General features: G+C 39.1%; 1 pseudogene; it reads left to right on the top strand.

The window, feature by feature from the left end:
- Positions 1-14,166: 14,166 nt before the first annotated feature.
- Positions 14,167-15,920, top strand: LOC147363091 (nuclear receptor coactivator 6 pseudogene; annotated as a pseudogene).
- The last annotated feature ends 1,429 nt before the right edge of the window (positions 15,921-17,349 follow it).

The following is a 17,349-nucleotide window of genomic DNA, read 5'->3' as shown; positions in this document are numbered from 1 at the left end:
TCCAGCTTGCATTTCTTCCAGTCCAGCGTTTCTCATGATGTACTCTGCATAGAAGTTAAATAAGCAGGGTGACAATATACAGCCTCGACGAACTCCTTTTCCTATTTGGAACCAGTCTGTTATTCCATGTCCAGTTCTAACTGTTGCTTCCTGACCAGCAAACAAATTTCTCAAGAGGCAGATCAGATGGTCTGGTATTCCCATCTCTTTCAGAATTTTCCACAGTTTATTGTGATCCACACAGTCAAAGGCTTTGGCATAGTCAATAAAGCAGAAATAGATGTTTTTCTGGAACTCTCTTGCTTTTTCTATGATCCAGTGGATGTTGGCAATTTGATCTCTGTTTCCTCTGCCTTTTCTAAAACCAGCTTGAACATCAGGAAGTTCACTGTTCACATATTGCTGAAGCCTGGCTTGGAGAATTTTGAGAATTACTTTAGTAGCGTGTGAGATGAGTGCAATCATGTGGTAGTTTGAGCATTCTTTGGCATTGCCTTTCTTTGGGATTGGAATGAAAACTGACCTTTTCCAGTCCTGTGGCCACTGCTGAGTTCTCCAAATTTGCTGGCATATTGAGTGCAGCACTTTCACAGCATCATCTTTCAGGTTTTGGAATAGCTCAACTGGAATTCCATCACCTGCACTAGCTTTGTTCATAGTGATGCTTTATATATATATACATATTTTTTATTTATTTTTTTAAATTTTATTTTATTTTTAAACTTTACAGTATTGTATTGGTTTGCCAAATATCAAAATGAATCCACCACAGGTATACATGTGTTCCCCATCCTGAACCCTCCTCCCTCCTCCCTCCTCATACCATCCCTCTGGGTCATCCCAGTGCATCAGCCCCAAATGCTTTTAAGACCCCCTTGACTTCACATTCCAGGATGTCTGGCTCTAGGTCAGTGATCACACTATCGAGATTATCTGGGCCGTGAAGATCTTTTTTGTACAGTTCTTCTGGGTATTTTTGCCATCTCTTCTTAATATCTTCTGCTTCTGTTAGGTCCATACCATTTCTGTCCTTTATCGAGCTCATCTTTGCATGAAATGTTCCTTGGGTATCTCTGATTTTCTTGAAGAGATCCCTAGTCTTTCCCATTCTGTTGTTTTCCTCTATTTCTTTGCATTGATCACTGAAGAAGGCTTTCTTATCTCTTCTTGCTATTCTTTGGAACTCTGCATTCAGATATTTATATCTTTCCTTTTCTCCTTTGCTTTTCGCTTCTCTTCTTTTCACAGGTATTTGTAAGGCCTCCTCAGACAGCCATTTTGCTTTTTTGCAAAAATCAGCCATAATTATACATAAATCACCTCCCTCTTGAACCTTTATCCTCTCCTCCAATCCACCCCTCTAGTTTACAATAGGAAGTTTTAAGAACAAAAACTTTGCATAATGTGCAACCCACAGAGTTATGAAAGGATACTATGATGAGGAAGTATGAGAAATTAAATGTAGCTATATCATGACACAGGAATAACCTGAAGAGTACATGGAGCCACATCATGAAAGAGTGTAAATGCCCAGAGTTGAAAGTGTAGATATGCTATAGTTAATGGGAAGTTTTCCAAGAGGAAAGAGATGTGATGGCATTTGTTATTTGAAGACAAATCAGGTAACACTGTACAAGACTTATCAATTTTGGAGATGTTCAAAAGATATTAAAATGTCAATGACTAAAGTGTATTCATTCAATATAAGTCTTGGTAAGGCAAACTTCTGTAAAGTGTATGGATTTGAGCCTTGTCTCATTTTATGAGAAGTGCTGTAGGATAAATGTATAGCTTAGTAAGCTTAGCTGCAAATTCTAACTCTAGAACGTGCCAGTTGTGAGACCTTAAGCAAATTACTTCACTTCTTATTTTTCATTCAAGTAAAAGGGTAATTGGAGAAGGAAATGGCGACCCACTCCAGTATTCCTGTCTGGAGAATTTCATGGACAGAGGAGCCTGGTGGGCTACAATCCATGGGATCACAAAGAGTCGGACACAGCTGAGCGACTAACACAAAATGGGTAATAACAGTAGTTTCATAAAGTTTTGCAAAAATTGTAGGAAATAGCACATGCTAAGCTTCTGAAGTAAAGTCAGTGACAAAAATAGATGCATAATAACTTATGCTTAAGCCTTTTAATTAAGGGCATTTCTAAAGATTAATTTCTAAGCAGTGTTTTAATTCTGCATATAATCAGCCAAAGTCATTGGCCTACTTTGCTTGACAAAGATTGATATTTTTCCCCATAAATACAATTTTAATGTCATATGTCTAGATTATTTCTGTTCCTCAAGTTCTCTTTACTATACAAATTTATATCTACTCTGGAAACAGCAGAGTGGAAGAAAACTTTAAATCACATTGAGAGAAACCTACTTCTACTTCTAGTTGGGACTCAAGATAGAAATTGGCCCTCATTGGCTTGATATAATACTCCCTGTGTATCATTATTTACCATGTCTGATAGCAGTAACTCACTCAATGTTCAATACCAAATGGGCCTCCATAAGATGTCACAATAAGGCAGCTGGAGATATAAGACTCTACCTCATGATTATGGCTGTGGAATGGATTTGAATGTTTATGTTGACATCTCAATGATCTTGTTGAATAGGGAAGCTGAAGTGGCAAAAAGAAATAAATCAGTTCTCAGGCTCCTGGCCTGTTAGTCTGGATGCATTTTTAGTATTTTGTAAATGAGAAATCATCTATCTCTTTATTTACTATTTTTGGTCACTTTCTCCTAGCAACTATTTGAACACATAATTTAGCATTTCTTAAAATTACCATTAAAAGATACACTTTTGTGTAATCATTATTGAGAAAGGTAGGATTTCCTGAAGACCAAAGAGAGATACACTCAGATGTCTCAATGGTAAAGAATCCACCTGTCAAGCTGGAGACACAGGAGATGTGAGTTTGATCCCTGGATCAGGAAGATATTCTGGAGAAGAAAATGGTAACCCACTCCAGTATTTTTGCCTGGAAAATCCCATGGACAGAGAAGCCTGGTGGGCTACAGTCCATAGAGTCACAAAAGTGTCAGACATGGCTTAAATGACTAAACACAACAAAGGAGGTATTAGGTCACATAATGCTAGTTAGGGGGAAAAAAATTCTCTAAAGTTATCTAATAGAATGAACCATGATTTATTTCATTTTCCCTGTGATTCTTGCTCTCATAAAATGCCCAGTCTTGCTGAAGGCTCTTTTTTCCCTCCATATTCCTGCTAGATATATATAATCACTCTCTATTTGAATGTGTTCAACTCTATTCTTAGCTTCCATTTTCAGATTCACATATTAAATTCTGAAGGTATTCTAAATGAAATCTCCCTCTTCCTATGGTACATTTGATATGGTTTATTAAAATAGCACTATCTCAATAATGAGTCATCCCAAGAAGAATAATGGAAGCTTTTAAAATATTTTATTATATTTATAATATTATTTTTTTAGCCATGAGAGAGAAAATAGTTTAGAAAATAAATGCTAATATTCCAAGATATTATTCCACATAAATTAATCAACAAGTGTCTGATAGCATGAGGGTACTTAAAAATAAACAAGATCAAAAAATGTTTCCTACTCTTTAGGATTAATGCTGTGTCATGCTCTGATTTTGGACTCTTTTGTTGACCATGATGGCCACTCCATTTCTTCTGAGGGATTCCTGCCCACAGTAGTAGATATAATGGTCATCTGAGTTAAATTCACCCATTCCAGACCATTTCAGTTCACTGATTCCTAGAATGTCAACATTCACTCTTGCCATCTCTTGTTTGATCACTTCCAATTTGCCTTGATTCATGGACCTCACATTCCAGCTTCCTATGCGATATTGCTCTTTACAGCATCGGATCTTGCTTCTATCACCAGTCACATCCACAGATGGGTATTCTTTTTGCTTTGGCTCCATCCCTTCATTCTTTCTGGAGTTATTTCTCCACTGATCTCCAGTAGCATATTGGGCACCTACTGACCTGGGGAGTTTCTCTTTCAATATCCTATCATTTTGCCTTTTCATACTGTTCATGGGGTTCTTAAGGCAAGAATACTGAAGTGGTTTGCCATTCCCTTCTCCAGTGGACCATATTCTGTCAGATCTCTCCACCATGACCCACCCATCTTGGGTTGCCCCACGGGCATGGCTTAGTTTCATTAAGTTAGACAAGGCTGTGGTCCTAGTGTGATTAGATTGACTAGTTTTCTGTGAGTATGGTCTCAGTGTGTTTGCCCTCTGATGCCCTCTTGCAACACCTACCATCTTACCTGGGTTTCTCTTACCTTGGGCGTGGGGTATCTCTTTACGGCTGCTCCAGCAAAGCACAGCCATTGCTCCTTACCTTGGATGAGGGGTATCTTTATTGACTATGCCAAAGCCTTTGACTGTGTGGATCACAATAAACTGTGGAAAATTCTGAAAGACATGGGAATATCAGAACACCTGATCTGCCTCTTGAGAAATTTGTATGAAGGTCAGGAAGCAACAGTTAGAACTGGACATGGAACAACAGACTGGTTCCAAATAGGAAAAGGAGTACATCAAGGCTGTATATTGTCACCCTGCTTATTTAACTTACATGCAGAGTACATCATGAGAAATGCTGGGCTGGATGAAGCACAAGCTGGAATCAAGATTGCCAAGAGAAATATCAATAACCTCAGATATGCAGATGACACCACCCTTATGGCAGAAAGTAAAGAGGAACTAAAAAGCCTCTTGATGAAAGTGAAAGAGGAGAGTTAAAAAATTGGCTTAAAGCTCAACATTCAGAAAGCAAAGATCATGGCATCTGGTCCTATCACTTCATGGGAAATAGATGGGGAAACAGTGGAAGCAGTGTCAGACTTTATTTTTCTGGGCTCCAAAATCACTACAGATGGAGACTGTGGCCATGAAATTAAAAGACACTTACTCCTTGGAAGGAAAGTTATGACCAACATAGAGAGCATATTCAAAGGCAGAGACATTACTTTGCCAACAAAGGTTCGTCTAGTCAAGGCTATGGTTTTTCCTGTGGTCATGTATGGATGTGAGAGTTGGACTGTGAAGAAGGCTGAGCGCTGAAGAATTGATGCTTTTGAACTGTGGTGTTGGAGAAGGCTCTTGAGAGTCCCTTGGACTGCAAGGAGATCCAACCAGTCCATTCTGAAGGAGCTGAGCCCTGGGCTTTCTTTGGAAGGAATGATGCTAAAGCTGAAACTCCAGTACTTTGGCCACCTTATGTGAAGAGTTGACTCATTGGAAAAGACTCTGATACTGGGAGGGATTGGGGACAAGAGGAGAAGGGGACGACAGAGGATGAGATGGCTGGATGGCATTACTGACTTGATGGATCTGAGTCTGAGTGAACTCTGGGAGTTGGTGATGGACAAGGAGGCCTGGCATGCTGTGATTCATGGGGTTGAAAAGAGTCGGACATGACTGAGCAACTGATCTGATCTGATCTGATCTGTGCTCTTATTAGTCACTCAGTCGTGTCTGACTCTTTGTGACCGCATGGACTGTAGCCCACCAGGCTCCTCTGTCCATGAGGATTCTCTAGGCAAGAACACTGGAGTGGGCTGCATCCCTCCTCCAGAGGAACTTCCCAACCCAGGGATCAAACTGAGGTCTCCCTCATTATAGGCAAATTCTTTACCATCTGAACCATCAGGGAAGACTTTAGGTTCAGCATTGATTTCAAAAGACAACATATGCAATTTCCATCCTCTTTAAGGGAGAGCTGGTGATCAAGTTAGTTGCTTCCAAAGAAAAAATGGATGAAAGGGGAAGAGAAAAATAGTCACTTTATAGAGGGTAAACCTGGCAGACACTACCTTAACCATGTGATCAAGACTAACATCCTTGGGAACAAAGTACATTAATGTAATATACCTACTGACATGAGGTCAGAAGAAGGAAACTTTCTTTGTGGTATCCTTCTTGAAAATTCATCAGCACAGTCTAAGAATGAGAAAACATCAGAAAAAAAGTCAAATTGAGAGACATAAAAATATGACCAGTGTTCTTGAAAAGTATCAAAGTTATAAAAAATAAATATTGAGAAAATCTCACAGATTAGAAGAGACAAAAGAGACAATAACTAAAAGAACATTTCTTTTGTTGTTGTTATTGTTAGAGCCTGAAACCACAGGAAGAAAAATACTTAGGAGTGAAATCCAATAAAATTTTTAATTTAGTTGCCAATGTTGTGCCAATTTAAGTCTCTTAGTTTTAATAAAATATTATGGTCATATATTAGTAGAGAGGGAAGCTAGGTAAAATGTAAACAGGTACTAAAATCTGCATAAATTAAAAATCTCTTAACTACAATGTTGATAAGTTCTAATTTAAGTAAAGAGAAAGCTGCTCTTGAGAATACATATGAAAGTTATCTAGAATAGAGGTGAGCAAAATATACTCTGCTAGTCAATTTCTGTCCTGGCCAATTTTAGGATGGTCTGAAAGCTAAGAACATTTTTAATATTTAAAAGAATTGCAAGCAATGTAAAACAACAACAAAAAATATGTGACAAAAGTCGTACATGGTCTGCAAAACTAAAATATTTACTATTGGTCTTTTACAGCAAAATGTTGCTGTCCTGTTGATAGAATCCAGAGAGAACAATTGGAAGAAGAAACTTTTAAACCAAAAACTGTGAAGCAAGAAGGAATCAACCTAAGGAAGAAGAATATGAACAGGATGAAAGAGTAAAGTACTAAAATGCAAGGATGTTTCATGTCAAAGAAAGGCAAATGTGAAGGCAGATGAGATGATAGTCTTTTTGAAAACTAGGAGTGGAAATAATAGTCATGTGAATGGAATGCTTGATGGGCAGAAGACAGATGAGCACTGGTGAATTAAACGAAGACTAGAGCTTCAACACCCAGTGTGCCATGTGAGTGTATTTACAATTTAGTTAAAGTGACTGGGTAGCTATAAGCTGGTGAGTGACATGACCTGCTGTGTGTTTCTAAAACAGGTCATTCTGGCTTAACTGTGGAAAAGAGAATTTAAGAGGAATAAGACTGGAGACCAACAGACCATTTAGGCATTTGGAGTGCCAGTGAAAAAATGATGCTTGCTATATCAGTAAATAAAGGATGTTACAGTCATCAAGTCATCACATTACAACCCCCTCAGTGATGTGCCCTCAGAGAACCCAGGACAGAAATAGGATGCCTGCCATCAAGTAGTCAACCTCTGCAGCAACTCCCAGTGGGGTGTATCCTGAAGAGACTCAAGATGTGAAAACACAGGGTAGTGGCCCTGGATAGCTAAGGTCATATCAAAATAATGATTTCAGTGAGCCCAGACTTTTGCATCTTCCTATACATATAAAAGTGCTAAATTCTTTAACTTGAGATATCTGATTTTCTTTAAATAACAGTAATCTTCTGATGCTCTGACTTACTAGTCTTTGTTGCAAAAATCCCTTTGTGTCCTGGCTTCTCCCGTAGCTTTTCTGAACAGTCTCTCAAGGGTGAGAGATTCCATCCTGGGCTTAAGTCTTCAGTTTTGTGTACCAAATTAAGCATAATTCTCCGCTTTTAAATTGTGCATTTTTTTTCAGTTGAAATTAGTATTCTATTAACAAATCATGTTGGCTATTCTGAAATAATGAGCATAAGGTGAAGAGAATTGAAGAAATTTGAGTTTGATTTATGAAGTAGAATTGTGAATATCGGGTGTAGAGAGAGCAAGAGAAAGATTACAAAAATTACAGCACTTGCTGGTGAGACTCACTGTAACAGGGAAAGGTTAATTCTGATTCCATACTGCATATGCTTCTGTGATGTTAACTCTTGTTTTTCCACCTTCGTTATATTAGGCATACATAATGGCCTGTCTCAGGGAACCCTGACCCCCTCTGCCTGACCCTTAAATTAAAGTGCCTTTGTTTAGCTCACAAGGAGATATTCCATTTCACACCACCTGTGAAATATCTGTAAGGAAATTAAACTAACACAGCCACCACCACCCCCACCCTATATGTGCCATTCTAGGAGATATCTGCAAGAATAAAATGGTCTTTTATGCTATTACCTCACCTCCCCCATCTCGGATCCAGAAAAGAACCTGATATCCAGACCCCAGTAAGAACAGTCTTTTTGAGACATTAGTCTGCCATCTTCTCAGTCATCTGGCTTTCAAAATAAAGTCTTGTTTCTTGCTTCAACATTTTGTCTCTCAGATTTATTGGTCAGCATATGGTGCAGTGAGCAGAGTGAGGTTGAACTTGGTAACAAGAGAAATATCACAGAAATTACAGCAAATTTTGTTGAGACCCACCAATATTGTGAACAGATATGGATAAGCAGGTTTTGGAGGAAGAAGTCTGACATGACTCTGGAGCATCCAGTACTGATAACACTCTGCATCCCAAGGTTTATATTTTTAGTTATATGGATATTAAAGCTTCAATTGTAAAGCTACCTAATTGTAACAAAAATTATCAATTTATAAAACCTAAGGATGTCTTCCAATATGTGAACCGTGAACTTCCAGATATTCAAGCTGGTTTTAGAAAAGGCAGAGGAACCAGAGATCAAATTGCCAACATCTGCTGGATCATCGAAAAAGCAAGAGAGTTCCAGAAAAACATCTATTTCTGCTTTATTGACTATGCCAAAGCCTTTGACAGTGTGAATCACAATAAATGGTGGAAAGTACTGAAAGAGATGGGAATACCAGACCACCTGATCTGCCTCTGGAGAAACCTATATGCAGGTCAGGAAGTAAGAGTTAGAACTGGATATGGAACAACAGACTGGTTCCTAATAGGAAAAGGAGTACGTCAAGGCTGTATATTGTCATGCTGCTTATTTAACTTACATGCAGAGTACATCATGAGAAACGCTGGGCTGGATGAAGCACAAGCTGGAATCAAGATTGCCAGGAGAAATATCAATCACCTCAGATATGCAGATGACACCACCCTTATGGCAGAAAGTAAAGAGGAACAAAAAGCCTCTTGATGAAAGTGAAAGAGGAGAGTGAAAAAGTTGGCTTAAAGCTCAACATTCAGAAAGCAAAGATCATGGCATCTGGTCCCATCACTTCATGGGAAATAGATGGGGAAACAGTGTCAGACTTTATTTTTTTGGGCTCCAAAATCACTGCAGATGGTGACTGCAGCCATGAAATTAAAAGACGCTTACTCTTTGGAAGGAAAGTTATGACCAACCTAGATAGCATATTGAAAAGCAGAGACATTACTTTGCCAGCAAAGGTCTGCCTAGTCAAGGCTATGGTTTTTCTAGTGGTCATGTATGGATGTGAGAGTTGAACTGTGAAGAAGGCTGAGCACTGAAAAATTGATGCTTTTGAACTGTGGTGTCGGAGAAGACTCCTGAGAGTCCCTTGGACTGCAAGGAGATCCAACCAATCCATTCTAAAGGAGATCATCCTTGGGATTTCTTTGGAAGGAATGATGCTAAAGCTGAAACTCCAGTACTTTGGCCACCTCATGCGAAGAGTTGACTCATTGGAAATGACTCTGATGCTGGGAGGGATTGGGGGCAAGAGGAAAAGGGGACAACAAAGGATCAGATGGCTGGATGGCATCACCAACTCGATGGATGTGAGTTTGAGTGAACTCCGGCAGTTGGTGATAGACAGGGAGGCCTGGCGTGCTGTGATTCATGGGGTTGCAGAGAGTCGGACACGACTGAGCGACTGAACTGAACTGACTGAACTGAAGGATGTCTTGTAACTTTAAAGAATACTTACTGCTAAGTCACTTCAGTCGTGTCCGACTCTGTGCGATCCCATAGACAGCAGCCCACCAGGCTCCCCTGTCCCTGGGATTCTCCAGGCAAGAACACTGTAGTGAGTTTCCATTTCCTTCTCCAATGCAGAAGTGAAAGTGAAGTTGCTCAGTCGTGTCCGACTCTTAGCGACCCCATGAACTACAGCCTACCAGGCTCCTCTGTCCATGGGATTTTCCAGGCAAGAGTACTGGAGTGGAGTGCCATTGCCTTCTCCCAAAGAATACCTTGTCAGTCTCTAATTATAGCCTGAATGTATTCTATAGACTTTTCTGCAAGAATGTCATCATCTTGGTCTGAAATAACTCCTCAAGTGAACAATGCTCCCTGAAGACATTGACCTGAAAATGAAAGTGCGACATGGTGGAAAATCTAATAAGCAAAGATTTCTAATTGTTCTATTGTTGTAAAACTCTGCAGCAGGAAAGAATTATTGAGAGTAGACTTCGTCCTGGCTTTCCCTCTATGCTAACCCTGAAATCTGACTCCTTCAAGTAAGTAGTGGCAGCTGCTGTAGGAGGCACACTACTGGGTTTATGGTTTTGGTTTTCCCTGCTTCGATGTGATATTTTAGATATAGGTAATGACTATTGCCCAGGGTAGCTATTACATGGTCTTCATTTGTTACTCTAGGCAACTGTTCCCTCCAAGCTGAAACTACTAGTTAAGAATTTATTGGAAAGTGTAAAAGAACTGTCAGTAAAGTTTAACTTCACACTTTTTTTAGTTTTGCTGTTCATATATTCTTTAGTGAAATGCGTTATACACAAGAAAACTCAAGATATATATTGCATTGTAAGAAGTGTTAAAAAGTATTAATTCGAAAGATTTTCCTACAACTCCAACTAGACTATTAATAAACATATGTAGTTTTTTAAAATTTCTTTTGTTTTAGACTACTTTTCTAAACTATTGAGTGAAAAGCATGGTTTATTTAACTCAACTACTCAACTATGAAAAGCTTCACTCTTTGACATTAAAAATAATAAACAAATTGCTAACACTCACTTGGTGACTTTTATCCAGAACATCAAAGTCTAATGATATAAAGCTCAATAGACAGGAAGAGAAAAAAACCAAAAAGGTGAGAATGAGCCTTTCAACCTCAAACTTTAAAAAGGAAAGCTCCATTGTGTTTGTACTAGTTTGAGAACCAATACAATATTGTAGAGTGGTTAACCTCCAATTAAAATAAATAAATTTATATTAAAAATTATAAAAAATAAAAAGGAAAGCTACCATTAAAATATTTTTGATGGAAATTCATTCATATGAAATACTGTTTTTAAAATGTCTTTTACTAGAGATAAATAGAAATGTTTAATGTGCAATGTTAAATAATTTGCCTTGATAATTCGATTTATAAAGACTGCTCTGCAGTTGTCCTGGACTTTCACACTTCAAAACAGATTACATGTGTGTGTGTGCATGTCATTATCATCAACAACAACAATGATAAGATAATGGTTTGTCCAAATGCCTAGGGAATCCAGGTAGGCAGAAGACTGGATTATCTGGGGAGTCAAAAATGATTATAAAACATCAAGCTTTATTACAGAAAATCTTCATGTAATAATGCCTAATGCCATGGGATCAGATTAATGGCTCCACTGCAGTGAAATTCCTTACTGAACTAAGATCCTGCTAGTTTGTGGTGCCATCATTCTGAACACTAATTAATATTAACACACAGCTGGATATGTACCCAGTAGAGTTCTATGGTATTATTCTTAGTAAGTCAAGAATCTCTCAGACCAAATCCCCCAATTTGGATTAGTTTCAATTCATTAATGATATTTATCAAACACATTGTTGTTGCTGTTGGTTAGTTGCTAAGTATTATCTAACTCTTTGTGACCCCATGGGCTGTAGCCTGCTAGGATCCTGTCCATGGGATTTCCCAGCCAAGAATACTGGAGCAAGTAGCCATTTCCTTCTCCAGGGGATCTTCCCAACCCAGGTATCAAACTTGCAGCTCCTGCACTGCACATGGATTATTTATCATTGAACCATGAGGGAAGCCTTATCAAACATGTAGAATTTTCTAAAAGTTCCACCACTGAGAGAATAAAAAGTAGTTCAAAGAATTTCATTGATCCAGATAATTTCTAATAATATTGTTTTGTTTAAATAAAAATTTCTGATATATTTAATCACTTGAAACCATAAGAGGAAAATAAATTAACAAAAAGAATGATGTATTTTATGACATAGGTGTAACTAGACTGTTTTGGAGTATTGGTTATAAAGGAAAGAAGTGCTAAGCATAGCTTGAGAGTTCTCATAAACTTCTCTGGAAAAAGACTTTTTATGTATAAAGTATAACCTTGATCTTATGACCAGAAACTTTAGACAAGAATATAATTCAAAATGAATTGACACCTCAAAATTAAAATTCTAATCACATAACCATGAATAACATAAAAGAGAAAATTAAATGATAATTAACTAAAATGTGTCATGTGTACTTAGTCACTCAGTCGTGTCCGACTCTTTATGACCCCATGGACTGTAGCCCACCAAGTTCCTCTCTCCATGCAGATTCTCCAGGCAAGAATACTGGAGTGGGTTTCCATGCCCATCTCAAAATGCATCATAAGCAAGCCCAAAGACCTTTTGCAAGATGTTATATGTTCTTCCTTCTTCCTTTCCATACATCCTTCCTTCTTTTCTCCCTTTTTATTTTTTTAAATAATTTTTTGTATAATTGTAAGAGATTAGAAGAGGCACACATAATCAAGGCAGAATACAAGAGTGTGACAAAAATTTAGAAAAAGCATATCAGGAAGATCTGAGTTCAAAATGAGCTGTGACTTGTGAACATGTTTAATATAAGATAAGTGAGACTTCAGGGAATGTTTGCAGAGAAAGGCAAATGAGCAAGAGAGGTCAAACTGTTTGAGGCAGGTGATATTATTTCAAAGAAGTAAAAAAAGAGTCTTCTTTACTATAATTTTTCTTCTATTTCCATCATTAAGTAGAAGCTCTTCAAACTTAAGAGTGAGGTAAATGTAGAAAAGAAAGAATTGATCCTTAAATCTGTTATTCCACAGTTTAATGCCTATAGACACCAGAGAGATAACAAATTAGAGAGACATGCAGAGTGTTAAAAAATGAGAATAATATGGTACTGTAAAGAACTGGAAAGCTCATCTTTATCTAAAAGGATTCATGCTCCATTGTAAAAAAATAAAAATATATTCTACTTGAAAAATGCTGCCCAACAATTCTTCCTTTTCTGCTGTCCTTTATATCAAATATCTTAGAAATTCTTTTCCGGACTTCCAATTCTAGTATTCCTGCTGGAGAAATCCCATGGACAGAGGAGCCTGGTGGGCATAGTTCCTGGGGTCACAAAGAGTCAGATATAACTGAGCACACACCCATATGTGCCCTAGAATAGATCTGTAATTTGCATTTATCTTCTCTGTGTAGCCATTGATACCTCTTGATAAATATTAACTTGGAAAAACACATGAAAAGTGATGCTTAATTAAACAAATGATATGAAGTAATAGAATAAAGATGTTGGAAAAAGAGACAAATGTTTATTTGTCTGACATTGAGACCACTGTGGAAAGAAGGAACAGATCAATAAATGCTGTGGGAGTAATCACACAAAAGGGTTGAACTCTTACCTCACACCATTTAGACAGTTCAATTATAGGTGAATTAAATATTAGCTAAGACAAGGCACCATGAAACTTTCAGAATAAAACATGCAATGATATATTGAAAGCTTCTGGAAAGAAAAGGATTCCTTGACACAAAGTAAATTATCTCCCCTTCCTCCCCAGCCTGGTCTAGTCCATGCCCCTCCCCACTGGCTCCCTGAGTCCCAGGTGGGTCTGGATTTGGGTAGCTGGGTGCTGATGGATGGACAGATAGATGCAGGCAAGGATGGATGGAGGTATACACTGAGGGCCAAGGGCATCCACTGTCAAGGGCACTGCTTAAGGTTGACCCCAACAGATGGAGGGATACACAGAGGGCCAAGTGCATCTACTTTAAAGGGCATTGCTCAAGGTCCACCCTGGTGGGCTGAGGCCAAGCTCAGTATTTGCAATTGACTGCTACCTTAAAATACAGGTCCTAAAAATGCAAGATTGTTTGGATTTAGAAGATGATCTATATAAATGATAAAAATTAAGAAAAACATTTTTTTCTGTATTGTCCACCTGGAATATGGTGGACATATGCTTCTGTTAGCTTAGGCAGTAAAGAATCTGCCTGGAATGCAGGAGATCTGGGTTCAGTTGCTAGATTGGGAAGATCCCCTGGAGAAGGGAATGGCAAACCACTCCAGTATTCTCTCTGGGAAAATATCATGGACAGAGTTTGGGATTGCAAAAAGTCAGACACAGCTGAGTAACTAACACACACACATGCTTCTGGAATAATATTCACCATGGTTTTGGACAACCTTCCAAATTTAAAAGACATTCTATAAATAAGGCTGAGTATGTAAAAATCGATGCTTTTGAACTGTGGTTCTGGAGAAAACTCTTGAAAGTCCCTTGGACAGCAAGGATATCAAACCAGACCATCCTAAAGGAAATCAACCCTGAATATTCATTGGAAGGACTCATGCTGAAGCTGAAGCTCCAGTATTTGGCACCCAATGTGAAAGACTGACTGACTGGAAAAGACCCTGGTGTTGGGGAAGACTGAATGCAGGAGGAGAAGGTGACGACAGAGGGTGAGATGGTTGAATGGCATCATTGACTCAATGGACATGAATTTAAGCAAACTCTAGAAGACAGTGAAGGACAGAGGAGCCTTGCATGCCACGGTCCATGGGGTCACAAAGAGTAGGACACCACTTAGCCACTGAAAAACAGTAACAACATATTTCCTTTTGCTCATTAACAGTGGACGACTCAGAGGTGGATTTTTTGGCCTTCAAACGAAACAGAGATGATAAAGACTTCAAATGGAACTTGGATATAATGTTGGAGAATACACTCAATTTATTACACATGGAATCCAGCAAGCTAAAGGTATGGAAAGGTAGAGCCGTGGAACATCCTACATGTGGCATTCAACATCTTCTGGGAAGCAGCGGAGAGGCTATGGATCCTGATTCAGAGCAACAACCAGTGTCTTTAGGATCTGGGAATTCTCTTCGTTCAGATGGAAGGGAAACCTGGCTTTGTCTCAGAACCAAAGCCAAGATGTGAGAAATAAAGGATCCATGGGAGCGGAAATTAAATTATGATGAAGATGGAATTTCCCATGAAAGGTGCTCCATGATAATAAGGATGACCAACACTGCAACTATTATGCTATCCCACGGTAGAAACGTGCCGTATTCCATGATGGCATCAAGCCCCAATTCAAAATGCAGCCCAAGACTCGTTGTCGTGCTTCTAGTCAGACACAACTGATCCACTCTTCTCTGGGCTCCATATACGGCAGTGAAGTCATCGCTGAGGATCTTTAGTTCCTCTGCACCACCCAATACAGCCTGTCCCAGTGAAGAGACAAATAAACCCAGCTAATTTTTCCCCAGCGGCAGCAGCAGCAATAGATGCAAGCAAGAACCATACAGCAACATCAGCAGCAACAGCCACAGGGGATTCAACTCCAGTTTACTGCCCCAAATCAAGTTCCTCTTCCTCTAGGCTGGAACAAGCTGCCTTCTGGAGTCATTCAGCTTCCTCCAGCCTAGAGTTCTCTGGCACAATGACTGCAAATCAAGGGTAGGAAATGCTCCCCCGCCTGGCCCAATGCGACAGCAAATCCAGGCAAGATCATCCTTAACTACCATACAGACAACTTCCTGCTCTCCTCCTCCATATACCTTTGGCAGCAGCAAGCTTCAGGAACCCAGAGAAGCTCTCCTCAGATGAACAACCCAGGCCATTTAACAGCTCCTCAGATGAACTTGCAAGGAGGGCCTTTTAAGTTCCCAACCCCCCGTACAGCCTCACCTCAACAACAAGTCTGCATCCTCCGCTCCCCCTTCCAATAGGGATATGACTTGTAAAATCTTCAACAGTTAACCAAACTCAGCAGCGTATGGGAACAAGGACACCTCAGAATAATCTGCTTGGCCAAGGATTTCAGCAGTCCATCAGCTTTCCAGGTCAGAATCCCATGGTTCAACAAGGAAAGGTGTTAAATAAATGCCTTCATCCTAGAAAAAAAATAAATAAATAATCATGCAAGTATTAACAGAGTTCCAAAGAACAGCAAGGAGTGATATGTAAGCCTTCCTCAGTGATCAATTCAAAGAAATAGCGGAAAACAATAGAATGGGAAAGACTCAAGATCTCTTAAAGTTAATTAGAGATACTAAGGGACCATTTCATGGGCACAATAAAGGACAGAAATGGTATGGACCTAACAGAAGCAGAAGATATTAAGAAGAGGTGGCAAGAATGCACAGAAATACTATACAAAAAAGATCTTCATGACCCAGATAACCATGATGGTGTGATCACTCACCTAGAGCCAGACATCCTGGAATGCAAAGTCAAGTAGGCCTTAGGAAGCCTTACTACAAACAAAGCTAGTGGAGGTGATGGAACTCCAGTTGAGCTATTTCAAATCCTTAAAGATGATGCTGGGAAAGTGCTGCACTCAATATGCCAACAAATTTGGAAAACTCAGCAGTGGCCACAGGACTGGAAAAGGTCAGTTTTCATTCCAATCCCAAAGATGGGCAATGCTAAAGAATATTCAAACTACCACACAATTACACTCATCTCACATGCTAGCAAAGTAATGCTCAAAATTCTTGAAATCAGGCTTCAACAGTATATGAACGGTGAACTAACTTCCAGATGTTCAAGCTGGATTTAGAAAAGGGAGAGGAACCAGAGATCAAATTGCTAACATCCGTTGGATCATCAAAAAAGCAAGAGAGTTCCAGAAAAACATCTATTTCTGCTTCATTGACTATGCCAAAGCCTTTCATTGTGTGGATCACAACAAACTGTGGAAAATTCTTAAAGAGATGGAAATACACGACCACCTGTCCTGCCTCTTGAGAAATCTGTGTGCAGGTCAAGAAGCAACAGTTAGAACTGGACGTGGAACAACAGACTGGTTTCAAATTGGGAAAGGAGTACATCAAGGCTCTATATTGTCACCCTGCTTATATAACTTATATGCAGAGTACATCATGCAAAATGCCGGACTGGATGAAGCACAACCTGGAATCTAGAATGCCAGGAAAAATATCAATAGCCTCAGATACACAAATGACACCACCATTATGGGAGAAACTGAAGGAACTGAAGAGCCTCTTGATGAAAGTGAAAGAGGAGAGTGAAAAAACTGTCTTAAAATTCAATGTTCTAAGTACTAAGATCATGGCATCCAGTCCCATCACTTTATAGCAAATAGATGTGGAAACACTGGAAACAGTGAGAGACTTTATTTTCTTGGGATCCAAATCACTGCAGATGGTGACTTTGGCCATGAAATTAAAAGACGCTTGCTTCTTGGAAGAAAAGCTATGACCAACTTAGACCACATATTAAAAAGCAGAGACATTGCCAAATAAAGTCCATCTTGTCAGAGCTATGGTTTCTTCCAGTAGTCATGTATGGATGTAAGAGTTGGACTATAAAGAAAGTTGAGT

Source organism: Bos grunniens, chromosome 11 (genome assembly GCF_055505025.1).
Source record: "Bos grunniens cultivar Pamir isolate PY7600 chromosome 11, Bosgru_T2T1.0, whole genome shotgun sequence".
NCBI lineage: Eukaryota > Metazoa > Chordata > Mammalia > Artiodactyla > Bovidae > Bos > Bos grunniens.
The sequence above is the reverse complement of the archived record's forward strand: the minus strand, read 5'-3'. Positions and strand labels throughout refer to the sequence as shown.